This window comes from Cebus imitator, unplaced genomic scaffold (assembly GCF_001604975.1).
Source record: "Cebus imitator isolate Cc_AM_T3 unplaced genomic scaffold, Cebus_imitator-1.0 Scaffold275, whole genome shotgun sequence".
Taxonomy (NCBI): Eukaryota; Metazoa; Chordata; class Mammalia; order Primates; family Cebidae; genus Cebus; species Cebus imitator.
Window position 1 is genome coordinate 968,613 of NW_016107590.1, and position 14,430 is coordinate 983,042.

Below are 14,430 nucleotides of genomic sequence, written 5' to 3' on the forward strand. Positions count from 1 at the left end.
ATACTGTGATTATTATGCAGTAATTAGAAATAATGCTCCACAGCTCTCCCTACTCCATCAACTATAGTCATCAAAATTCCAAAACTGTAACGATTTCTATGGCCTCTTTGCATCAATGGCTTACCATCCCTACAGCTCTCCTGCAAATTTAAGGCCTGTGCTTGAACTCTGGAACCCAACTCAGATTTCTGCATACCACCACCAGGCTGATCACATGATCCTTGCCTGAAAACTTTGATTTCCCTTACTGGACTACATGATAAAATCCAAATCCTTTAGCTTAGATTTCAGATGATACTAACATCGTCCCATACAACTTATAAATCTACTACCGCCTTACCTAAGCCTTAGATGAATAGGGTATATTGGCAGTTGTTTAACTTGTATTAATTCTGATTGTTTAGTTCATTTCAATCTTTTGCAAATCCTGGCAATGCTATATTAATTCTACTTAGATATGTCTGACTCATTTTACACATGTGCAAGTGTATCTGTAGAATAAGTTCTCAAAAGTAAAGTTGTTTGATCAAATTATATGTGTCTTTGGAATTTTAATGGAAATCGCCAAATCGCTCTGCATTGATGACATGCTAGTTAATACTCTCACCAGTGAAGTATGAATGCCTGCTTCCCTACTTCTTCTCCAACTAGTTGGTTATCAAAAATTTGAATCTTTGCTAACTTACAGGTATATTTATCTTATTAAGAGTGAAATTATTTTATGCGTTTAAGGTTGTTTGTGCTTCCTTTTCTGTGATCTCCATCTTATCTTATTGATTTTTAAAAATTAGTTTATGAGAGATCTTCACACCCTAAGAAAATTAGACCTATATATGCAATGCATGTTGCAAATATTTTGCCTCTTTTCTGTGATATAAATTCTGTCTTTCTGTGTGTGTGTGTGTGTGTGTGTGCATGTTGCCATATATATACATATACATATATATATACATATATATATATTTTATTTTTTAGATAAAAATAAAAGTTTTTTATTTTATAAAAATAAAATAGAAGTTTATTCGATCTTTAAAATCAGCTCATTTATATTGAAATCAAACTCAGATGACATTTTTATGATGATCCTATACTTTAAATATAGATTTAAAAAGACTCATTTTAATTTATATTGTCTTATGGATAAGGTCTCACTACATTGACTAGGCTGGCTTGGAATTTATGGACTCAAGTCATCCTCCCACGTCAGCCCCCGAGTAGCTGGAACTACTGGCATGTGACATTGTGCCTGGCAAAAATATAGACAAATATTTTTCATAAGCTTTTCTTATGTGTTTAATCTTTTTTTCTTGCCATTGTTGATAGTCTTTTCTTTAATTACATTTTCTAATTAATTATTGTGTGTGTTTAGGAAGGCTATTTGGTTAATATTAATTTTGTAACCAGTCACCTTACTGAACTGGCTTGTTTCCAATAGCTTATGAATTGATTTGCTTTTATTTACTCTTCCTTTACAATATTTACACTTCTTATTCACTAATATTTTCATCTTCTAATTTTGAAAAATTGACTCTGGTTTTATTTGTGGTCTAAAACATGCTCAATTTACTCCACGGCTTTGTAGGTACGTGAAAAGAATGTGAAGCCATGGAATTTAATTCTGTGCAAAGCAATTAGTTAGCAAACTTAACTTATTGCTTATATTATTTATGTGTTCCATTTACAAACTTATTTTTTATTCACTTGCTATGTCATGAACTGAGATATGGGCATTAAAACCGCCTCTGCCTAATGTGTTTCTATTTCCTCTTGTGTTTCCTGTAATTTTTGCTTTAAGTGTGCTGATACAAGCTTATTGCATTCATAGATATACATAATGATGAGATCACTGAAGTGGATTGTATTCTTTATTATATTCTTTACATTTCTCTGATGGGCCTTTACTCATTCTTTCATCTTCAATTTTTCTAAGTTATTTTATGTTAGATACATATCTTGAATTTGAAAATATAATTACATTTTGCTTTATGATTCAATTTGAGACTTTTTAAAACGAGGAGTTAATCAACTTACCTTTATTGATATGGCATATATGTTTACTTTTTATATGATATATTTCATATTGTAATATATTTCATGTTGTGTTTTCACTCATATTGATTTTATTCCTTTTTATAATTTTTGTAATATCATCTATAATATTTTGTATTTTGTATTTGTGTGTATTATCTGGTAATTTGGAGAGTTTGTGTTTTGTAGTAATAGTTATATTTATAGCTATTACTTTATGTTGTATATTTGACTTTATATATAGCATCCCTACTATAAGAAAAGGTGAAACCACCATACATCCATGGCTCTCTTGACTGCTACCATCTCATTTCAGTTGATTATATATTTTTGGTGGCATCTACCTTTTTTCTTTTTTGAGAGAGAGTCTCACTCTGTCACCCAGGCTCAAGTGTGGTGTTGGCGATCATGGCTCACTGCAGCCTCCACCTCTCTGGGTTCAGGTGATCCTCCCACCTCAGGCTCCCAAGTAGCTGGGACTGCAGGTGCACCCCATTACACCTGGCTAATTTCTTTGTATTTTTTTTTTTTTTTAGAGACAGGAGTTTTGCTATGTTGTCCATGTTGGTCTCAAAATCCTGGGCTCAATCCGTCTACCCACCTCATCCTTCCAAAGTGCTGGGATTACAGATGTGAGCTACCACTCTTGGTGGTAGTATTTACCTTTACATTTTAAAATGAGACACTTGTGTTACTTGACTTACTGGCTTATTATGATTCCCAAGACCTTTCCTAGTCTTCTGGTCTGTATCTCCAATCTCAACTTCTTACATCTAATGTAAGAGTCAAAATCAGAGTCCAGGACAAGCTGAAAACTAAGTCACTACAGCAGAAAATATAAGCAGGGCAATATAAAAATTAGCAGCTATGGGCAAATCTGGGATCTATATTTTCAGAAATTTGGGCAAAGAGGAGCAATACTCCAATCATCATAGGAAGCAATAATTTTCAATTAAGTTTGGAGAAGCAAAATAATGGATTTCATTTGTAAGAATAATCTTGGAAATACATATGGAGTTTGTGAAGTTGGAATCTATGAAGGGGTCAGTGAAGCAGAGTTCATGTTCTTAATGTGGGATGTCTGCTGCCACTATCTAATGAAGATAGGTGCTTCTTGTCATTAAATATAGTACCTGAGGATAAAGAGGTAATATGAGCCTTCTTCATTTATGAACATCAGAACCCTTCTACCTGAATATAGGCAAGGTAAAACCCTATATAACTAGGAACATCTATCAGAAAGAACAGTAAACAAGAGTGGTGTGCTCACTGGAAGGTATATAGATTAAACACGAATAAGGTATTGGGACTGATTACCGTTCCACTGCAGAGGGGAATAGTGCTTGCGGGAAGGAAAAAACAAATTTCTTATATTACTTACCAATACTGGTTTTGGCTAGAAAAACAAATCAAGCAGCCAAAGATAGAAGATAAAACAACAACATTAAGGGTAATTGTTCCGGTTTTCAGATATGAAAAGATCTTGGCAACTGTTACAACTACTCCTGCCAAACACTTCAATAGTCTGATTTTGTCATGAGATTTTATTTCTCCCTAAAGAATAAACAAAAAAATCTGTAAAAAGTTCTACTTGTACAAAATTCTAACATAATATCTTGACTGTAATAAGCATTTTTAAATGTCAAAACAATTTTTATAAATGTAATTTTGCATCCATGTTATCTTTGGAAGAATAATGATCAAATCAAAACTTCAACTGTACTACCATGTTATTATGATCATCAAATTCAAATTTGACAAAACATTAAGAAGTGTGAATTGAATTTCAGCAGTAGAAAATAGAATTTTTTTTCTTCGAAATGAAAAAATTATTGGTTGTTTCATGAGACTCCATACGCAGGTTCAATTCCTGTATGCTTGTGTTGTCGAGAGCGAGATTGGGTTGAAGGTTAATAGGAAATTAACAAGATGGGATTGGGCTGGCCCAAGGAAACCTGGAAACTTTGTTATGAATACATGGTGTTGGGTTTTCTAGGAACCCCAGAAATGAAGCACAACCACTGCTGAAGCTACAGTCTTATAAATTATTAGTCCCTGAAGTATTGCTCCCTCTACTTTGTTTTTTGTTTTTTTTTAATTACAGCTATAAGACATATAGTTGACGTACAACTCATCCATTTAAAGTATACAATCCAATGGCTTTGGTATGGTCACAGAGTTGTGCATCCATCACCATAGTCAATTTTAGAACATTTTTATCACCCCAAAAGGAATCCCTATTCCCCTTAGTCATCAGCTGCCCATACCCGTAGAAGACCTCACCCCAAGTCCTAGGCAACTATTAATCTGCTTTCCATTGCTACAGATGTGCCTTTCCAATTTACCTATTTCAGATGAATGGAATCAGATAATTGACTGGCTTCTTTCACTTAATATATTTTTAAAGTTTGTTCATGTATCAGTACTTTATTTCTTTTTATTGATAAAAAATGTCCTGCTGTATGAATAGCACATATTTTATTCATCCATTCATTGATTGATGGGCATTTGCGTTATTTCCACTTTTTGATTATTATGAATAAGGGTGTTGCAAACATTCATGTACAAGTTTTTATGTGGGTCTGTTTTTATTTCTCTTGTTTATACACTTAGAAGTCTAATTGCTGGATCATAGAGAGTAATTCAATATTAAACCGTTTGAGTAACTGTTGGTCTGTTTTCATAAATGGTTATACCGTTTTATGTTTCCACCAGCAATATGAGAGTTCCAATTACTCCAAATCCTTGTTAACACTTGTTATTATCTGTTCATAGTATTCCTTCATAATCCTTTTTATTTATGTAAGGTAATGTCCTCTGTTTCATTTCTGAATCTAGTGAGTTAAGTCTCCTCTTTTTTGTCTTTGGTCGGTTTAGCTAGAGGTTTGTCAATTTTGTCTATTCTTTCAAAGAAAAAAGTTCTGGTTTTGTTGATTTTCTTCATTGTTTTTCTAGGCCCTGTTTCATTAATTTCTGCTCTAATCCCAGTTTTCTTCATTGTTTGCATTGTATTTAGTTTTCTTTTTTTTTCTACTGTTTCAGGTGAAATGTTAAGTTGTTGATTTGAGGTCGTTCTTCTTTCTAAATATAGGTATTTACAGCTATACATTTCCTTCTAAGCACTGCTTTAGCTACATCCTCTGAGTTTCATTATGTTGTGTCATCTTCATTCATGTCAAATTATTTTCTAATTTTCCTTGCTATGTTCTTATCATTTTTTGAAGACTGTCTAAACTGTCCAATTTGATAGCCACCAGCCCCATATGACTACTTAAATTTAAATTAAAACATAATAAAATAAATTTGTTCCACAGTCGTACTAGTCACATTTCAAGTGCTAATTCGCTGCATTTGGTGAATGCCTGCCAAATTGGGCAGCTGACAAAAATATTAACACCATTTTACACCATTCTGTTGGGCAGCACTGCATAAGCATGCTCAGAGGGGGGAGTATTCAAACACAAAGTGTCAGTACACAGTATACCTTATTGCTCATTTTCAAATGCCACGTAGTGTATAAATGTCAATCCAGTTCAATGCCTCATTGCTTACTATATTCCCTTACAATAGTCTCGACAGGAATGCTTTTCATGTTATGCAGCCCCAAAGGTTGATCTCCTCCTTAGATCATCTCCAGCATCTTCAACTACACTTTGCTTCTGCTACTGCTCCTGGCGATTTCTTGCTTATCTTCTCCTACATTATTCAGTAATTATCAAGTACTAATGTTCATAAAGAAAGGGAAAGCAGCAGGGCGCGGTGGCTCACACCTGTAATCCCAGCACTCTGGGAGGCCGAGGCGGTGGATCACGAAGTCAGGAGTCAGGAGATCGTGACCATCCTGGCTAACACGGTGAATCCCCCATCTCTACTAAAAATACAAAAAATTAGCCGGGCGTGGTGACTTGCGCCTGTAGTCCCAGCTACTTGGGAGGCTGAGACAGGAGAATCACTTGACCCCGGGAGGTGGAGGTTGCAGTGAGCTGAGATCATGCCATTGCACTCCAGCCTAGGTGACAGAGGAGACTCCGTCTCAAAAAATAAAATATAAAAAAAGAAAGGGAAAGCTAGAAGAGTTAATAAATGCTGAATGTCCAGTGTGTATCAGGCTCGCTCTGGAGCTTCTTGTGTATTAATTAGCTCACTCAAACCCAAAATAATTCTAGGAGGTAAATATTTTTATCTTTATTTTCTGATGAGAAAAAAAAGTCCACTTTTAAAATGTAAGGGCAGAAACCCACACGAATTATAAATGAGAGAACCAGGATTTGAATCTTTATTAGGCTCCAAAACCGTCTCTCTCTTGCTTATTTAATCAACTTAATTTTTTTAGAGCAATTTTAGGTTTATAGAAAAAGTGAGCAGAAGGCACAGAGGGTTTCTATTTATCACCCCAATTACAGTTTAGTATATTATTAACATCTTGCATTAGTGTAGTAAACTTGTTACAATTAATGAACTAATATCGATGAATTATTAACTAAAATACATAATTCACATTAAGGTTCACCCTTGTATTGTTCACTCTTGTGTATTGTGTTGTACAATTCTATGGGTTTTTCCAAAGGTATGATTCATATATCCACCATTATAATATGATACAAAATAGTTTCACTGCCCTCAGATTTCCCTTTATTCCAACCATTCATTCCTCCTTCCTTCACCCTGAATGCCTGGAAACCACTGGTCTTTTTATTGTCTCCATAGCTTTGCCTTTTCCAGAATGTCATATACTTGGCATTATATACTATGTAGCATTTTCAGGCTGGTTTCCTTCACTTGGTAATATGCATTTCATGTTCCTCTATGTCTTTTCATGACATGATGGCTCATTTTTTTCTATCGATGGGAAATAGTTCATTGCATGACTCTGTAAGAGTTTGCTTATGCATTAACCTATTGAAGGACATCTTGGTTGCTTCCAAGTTTTAACAATTATGAATAAAGCTGCTATAAACATTAATTTACAAGTGTTTGTGTATACATAAGTATTCAACTGGTTTGGACAGATGCCAAAGAGCACGCCTGTTGGACTGTAATGTAAGAGCATTTTTAGTTTTGTGAGAAACTACCAAACTGTCTTCCAAAGCATTTGTGCCATTTTGCATTTTCACCAGCTTTGAATGAGGGTTCCTGTTTGCCCCACATCCTTGCTGGCATTTGGTGTTGTCAATGTCATGGATTTTAGCCATTCTATAGGTGATAATAACATCTCAATATTGTTTTAATTTGCAATTCCCTAATAGCAGATGATGTTCAGCATCTTTTCAGATGCTTATTTGCCATCTATATATCTTCTTTGATGATGTATCTGCTCAGACCTTCTGCCCATTTTTTAATTAGGTTGTGTATTTTCTCATTGTTGAATCTTAAGAGTTACGTTTTTAAGAGGTAGATTGTGTCTTTTAAGGAACTGGTCCATTTCATCTAAGTTATCAAATTTGTGGTCATAGAGTTGTTCCTAATATTCCTTTATTATTCTTATAACACTCATGAAATCAGTAGTGATGGCTTGTCTTTCATTTCTGATATTAGTGATTTGTATCTTCTCTCATTTTTCCTTAATTAGCCTGGTTAGAGCTTTATCATTCTATTAATAATTTCAAATAATAAGCTTTTAATTTTGTCATTTTTCTTTATTGGTTTCCCATTTTAAATTACATTGATTTCTGCTGTTATATTTAATATTTCTTTTCTTCTTCTAAATTTGGATTAAATTTGCTCTTCTTTTGCTACTTTCTTAAGGTGGAAGTTTTGATTATTGATTTTAGATCTTTCTTTTTTTCTGATGTTTGCATTCAATGCTACAAATTTCCTTTGAGCACTTCCTTTACTGCATTCTCCAAATTTTTGTAAGTTGTATTTTTATTTTATTTAGTTTAAAATATTTTCAATATCCCTTAGGACTTCTCTGATCCTTGTGTTATTTAGAACTATATTGTTTAATCTCAAGCATTCTGGGATTTTCCAGGTATCTTTCTGTTATTGATTTCTAATGTAATTCCATTGTGGTCTGAGAGTATACTTTTAATGACTTCTATGCTTCTAAATTTGTTAAGGTGCATTTTATGGCCCAGAATGTGGTCTTTCTTGGTCAACAACGTTCCATGTGAGCTTGAGAACAATCTGTATTCTGCCGTTGCTGAAATATTCTATAAATGTCAATTTAGATTCAGTTGATTGATGGTGCTGTTCTGTTCAACTATGTCCTTAATGATTTTCTGCTTGCTAGATCTGCCAATTACTGATAAAGGGTTGTTGAAGTTTCTAATTACAATAGTAGTTTCATTTATTTCTCCTTGAAGTTCTGTCAGTTTTTGGCTCACACATTTTGATGTTGCATTATTAGGTGCATAGACATTAAGAATTGTTATGTCTTCTTGGACATATGACCCCCTTATCATTATATAGTATGCCTTTTTGTCCATGGCAACATTTCTTGCTCTTAAATCTGCTTTGAGTGACATTAATATAGCTACTTCAGCTTTCTTATGATTAGTATTAGCATATATCTTTCTCCATCTCTTTATTTTTAATCTATCTGTCTCTTTAAGTAGGTTTCTTGTAGCAACATATAGTTAGGTCTTCTTTTTAATCTACTGTGATACTCTTTAAATTAAATGGTTATTTATTTATTCATTCATTCATTTTTCCTCCCACGTTTTATTTGTTATTATTTGTGTGTGTGTACAATAAGAACACTTAACATATGATCTAACTTCTTAGCAAATTTTAATACAGTGTTAACTATAGGCACTATGTTGTACAGTAGATCTTAGGACTTATTCATCTTGCATAACTGAAACTTGCATCCTTCAACTAATACTTCACCATACCCTATCCCTACCCCAAACCAGCTCCTGGCAACCATCATTCTAGTCTCAGCTTCTATGAGTTGAATTATTTTAGATTCCTCATACAAGTGGGATCAAATGGTTTTTGTCTTTCTATCCAGCTTATTTTTAAGTGGTATATTTAGACAACGATGTTTCATATGGCTATTGATATAGTTGGATTAATATCTACTGTAATTTTTACTGTTTTCTATTTATTGTCCTTTTTTTAATTTCCTTTTTTGTCTTCCACTCTTTCTGTCTTCTGTGATTTTAGATAAACGTTTTATATGATTCAATTTCTCTCCTATCTTTGCATATAAATTATGCTTTCATTTTTTATTTTTTAGTGATTTCCCTAGAGTTAATGATTTACAATTACAACTAACCCATGTACAATTTCAAATAACACTATACCACTTTACAAGTAGTGCAAATTCCCAATGTTTTCCTCCCATCCCTTAAAACATTGCTGTTATTCCTTTCCCTATCCCCAAACGGAATACATTGTTGCTATTTTTCTTTAGAACAAAGTTATCCATTAAATCAACTAAGAAAAATAAAATATTTTATTTTGCTTTCATTTATTTCTTCTCTAATGCTCTTCCTTTCTTTATGTAAATCAGAGTTACTGACGTATGTAATTTTCCTTCTTTCTCAAAGATTTTTAAAATATTTTACTCTCAACAGTTCTACTGGATACAAATTTCCCATTTTTTATTTGGTGAGAAACTATTTATTTCGATTTCACTTTTGAAAGATAATTTTGCTGAGCACAGAATTCTATGTTGGTTTTTTGTTTCAACACTTTAAATATTATGCATCACTCTCTTCTCACTTGCATGTTTCTTTTCCTCTTTTTTCTTTTCCTTCCTTCCTTTCCTTTCCTTTTCCTCCCTCCCTCCCTTCTCTCCTTCCTTCCTTCCTTTCCTTCCTTCCTTCCTGCCTGCCTGCCTTCCTTCCTTCCTTCCTTTTTCTTTCTTTCTTTCTTTTTCTTTTCTTTCTTTCTTTCTCTCTCTCTCTTTCTTTCTTTCTTTCTTTCTTTCTTTCTTTTTTTCTTTCCTTTTTTTTTTTGACAGGGCCTCCCTCTGTCACCCAGGCTGGAGCACAGTGGCATGATCTTAGCTCACTGCAACCTCTGCCTCCCAGGTTCAACAGATTCTTGTGCTTCAGCCATCCAAGTAGCTGGGATTGCAGGTGTGTGCTACCACATCCAGCTAATTTTTGTATTTTCTGTAGAGATGGTGTTTTGCCATGTTGGCCAGGCTGGTCTCGAACCCCTGAACTCAAGTGATCCTCCCACCTCAGTCTGCCAAAATGCTGGGATTACAAGTATGGGCCACCATGCCGGGCCCCACATGGTTTCTAAATAATGATAATTATCATCTTTGTTCCTCATAAGTAAGGTGGATTTCTTTTCCCTGTGGCTTCTTTTAAGACTTCCTTTTTGTCTTTGCTTTTCCGTGGTTTAAATGTGACTTGCCAAAGCATAGATTTGGAGTGGATATTTTCCTGCTTTTGTGTTCTCTGTGCTTCCTGGATCTGTGATCTGGTATCTCTCATTAATTTGGAGGAAATCTTCCATCATTATTGCTTCAAATGTTGCTTCTCTTTCTTTCTTTCTTCTCCTTCTGGTATCCCCATTACATGTATTTATATCTTTGGTAATTGTCCCATAATTCTTGGGTAATCTATTCTGTTTTTATTCATTCTTTTTTCTCTGATGGTTTTAAGTTTGGGATGTTTTTATTGATATATTTTTAATTTCGCTGATTCTTTTCTCAGCCATGTCCAGTCTACCGATAAGTAATTGAAGACATTCCTCCCTTCTATTGTAGGATTTTTATTTGTGTAATAGCATTTTCTTTTGAGTCTTTCTTAGAGTTTTATCTTTGTGTTTACATTACCCATCAATTATTGCATGTTGTCCACTTTTTCCATTAGAACCCTTAGCATATCACTCAGAATTATTTCAAATTCCCACTCTGATCATTCTAAAATTTCTGCCATATATGAGTCTAGTTGTGATGCCTGCTCTGTCTCTTCACACTATGGCTTTCACCTTTTCTCATGCCTTGTAATTTTTTGATGAAAGCTAAAGATGAACTACTGGGTTAAAAAAAACTGAGATAAACATATCTTTAGTGTGAGGTTTTATGGTTGTATGACTAGGAGTTTGTGTTTCCTCTTTGCTGTAGCTGTAAGTGTCAGAGGCTAAAGTTTCCTCTGGTGGCCTTGTTTTTGTCTCTTCTGTTGTCTTTGGATTTCCCTGGAGACTTCTTAAATCATTCCTGAGGTTTGCAGTTCTTTCTGCTATAATCCCTGTTGTTGTATAGGAACTCTATTAATCAGAAAGTAAGGTGTAGGGTAAAGGAAATTGTTCTATAGTCCTAAGATTTGCTTTAGTCTTTTAGTGAGCCTGTGCCCTGGACTGTAACACAGTCATAAGTTTGTTGTATTTTCTCTAGCATGAAATGACAGGTTAGACTGAATCATATCAAGAACCTCAACTAGTGCTATCTAAATTCTGATTGCAATAATTTAATCTAGTTTGGCAGTATCTTTGTGTCATTTTTGTAAACATCCACTAGGGGGAGAGAAAATGTGTCTCTCATCAGTAACAATATAATAGGTAGACAGGATAGGACATTCCTACAGCAACATTTGGATATGATCAGTTTTTCCCCACAATGAAAGCTCTACTTAAAGTGAAGCAGCAATCTGAACATTTCGAAGATGTTCTTAAAACATCTCTACTGGAGATTTATTACTTAAGTTGTCTTATTCCTTCTGGGGATTTTACCGGAGGCCATTAGAGGGAGCTCAAAGCTTTTAAAATAATATTTTTTTTTCTCTGTTTTCAGCACTTGATTGTCATTGCTAGTACTTTATTCTTAAGACCCTGAATTTTCCTAGGTTTTTTTTTTTTTAATATCAATTGAAATGCAGGAGATTTACCCTACTGTGCCTACCTGATAATAAAAAGAGAATAAATTGCTTGTAATGAATTACTTACTTTAATAATATGAACATGTCATAGCAGTATTGCAGTGTTTAGAGAATAGTCTGTTTTCATTTTAACCATGTGAAGAATAAGAAATTAGAGATCCTCATAAATTAAAATTTTTAGAAAGAAATGAATGGCTTTCTAAAAGACCCAAAGAATATACATGATCTAATACAACAAAATCTGTAAGCAACATCTTACTGCTGTTTAGTAAAGGCTAAATCCTTACTCTATATAGGTAAATTTTTTTTCTAGCATATATGTTTGTATTTCCCTTTAAACTAAATTTTAGGCATACAACTTTTGATACATAGGGTTTTTTTTTAAATAATTCTTTTCTAATTATTTTCTAATTTCCACTAACTTCTTTGATGTATGACTTATTTAAAATTGTGTTTTAAACTTTCCAGTTGTATGAGAATTTTATTTTTTTGTTTATTGATTTCTAGTTTTGTTGCACACACTTAGATAAAAGAATGGGTCTATATTATGTTGGTTTTTTTTAAAAGTTATAATTTGGGGTACAGGTAAGTGTGTGTGTGTGCATGTGTGCATGTGTGAGAGAAAGAGATAAGATTTTAGCTGTGACTTTTTTTGCTATCTCAATGTTTCAGCTGAAGTCTCAGCTTGTCAATGTGCATCTTTGCTGAGGATTCTAAGATAATGTGAGACTGGATTTACAAAACTTAAATCATCCTTCACTTCAGTACTGTATGTGATCAGGCTAGAGGATTGGTTATGGGATGATAAAGATGCAGACAAGAAGTACAGTATTTTTTTAAAGAGAAAGTTGGAAAGTCATGATGTTTCTCGTTTCCATCTAGATGTGGTGCTCATGCTACTCTCATTTTAATCACAGCCAGGGACGCATATTGACAGAAACAATCAAAGCGCAAGACAGATGCTCCCTAGAATTTGGGGGCACAGTAATTGGTACTGGGTTCACGAATAAACATATTCTGAAAGTAAGAGACAAAGTGATCTGCCTAGAAATGGACTGCACTTTCATAGCCTGTTAGGGCAAAAGTGAATGCATATTTCTCTCAAAATTTTATGGCTACTGGGGAGGAGCACACCACTTAAGAGTATTAATCAGGAGAATAGGCAGCCACAACAGAAGGGTAACCTGCTAGAAGCTAGTAGCTTGGCTGAGGATTTGTAAGCTGTATGCATAAGCAATACTACGGGATCTTTGACAATTTTTCACAGAAGTGCCTTTAAAAGAAAGAGCCGCGGTTTGGGTGTTGAATACAAAGCAAAGCTTCATACCAGATGTGACCCTGTGAGCCTTGAAAAATTGTTTTCTCCTTTATGCCCCCCCTTTTTTTAAGCTTTTGCATTTTATTTAAAGCAGTGCAGTGTTGACTCCATTTATATTGTAAAATGGAAGTATGTATGATATAATATCTAAAGGAATTAGTAAAAAATAGTACAAATATGTATACCTAAAAATCTAAAGCATAAATTAAAATAAAATACCAGACAATAGTAAAATAATCCAACAGAACGTAATAAAAGTGAGAGAGAGGCTCTAAAATAGAGGGAACAAGCAAAACAAATAATAAAGTGTAGATTTCAACTATTCCACTTAATGGATTAAGTATATATATATAAATCAGAGACTGTGGATTAAACAAAAACAGTATACATCAATATGCTATTGCAAAGCCTTCTTTAAGTATAAAAATATAAGTAGAATCAATGGTTATTACTTTCACACAAAGTAGACTTGACAAATAATTTTAACCACGGATAAATAGCAACATTACCTCCTGATACAATACACTGATGTGTATGCCCCTTTTATAACTTCCTTCTCTCCCCATTGACCAAAACCACATCCAGGAAGTGAGAAGAGGGTGTACCAAGGAACAGGAAAGAAGCTGACCACATCCTTCTTTTTCATTGTAAGTTTTTGGAACCCATGTAAACTGAGCTGTGGATGGAGAACGTCTAAAATTGGGTCAGAATGTAGAGTTTATATTGGGCTGGGCTGTATTTCATTACCTGAAAATGATTAGAAGAGCTATAAAACTCATCAATATTTTGTTCAGGAGCAAAATCTTTAGAAATTGAAGGATTAGTTTCTCCTTGCACTTTGCAACAAGCTTGATAGTTCAATATACCATGCATAAGGATACAAATAAATATATCCATATTCCTATCCATATCTATTTCTATGTCTATGTTATGCACACACACACACACACACACACACACATGGGTTAGCCCAAGATGGTTAATTATATTTTTAAAATGTGTTATACTTTTCCCAACATTTGATATTTTCTACTTTTTCTTGAAATTATTCAAATTTTCTTTACATAGTTTGAAGCTATCTTGTTCACATGGATTCAGAATTATGACTTACAGGTAAATTGTTGTTTAGCCACATGTTAGAATTTGGGTGTTCCTAATAAATCTTTTGCCTTACAGTCTATTTTGTTTGAAATTAGTGTAATAACAGCAACCTTTTGGCTAGTGTTTGCTTTTTCATCCTTGAAATTTCTATTTTTCTGCATCATTATGCTTTAAGTAAGTCTTTTTTTTTTTTTTTTTTTT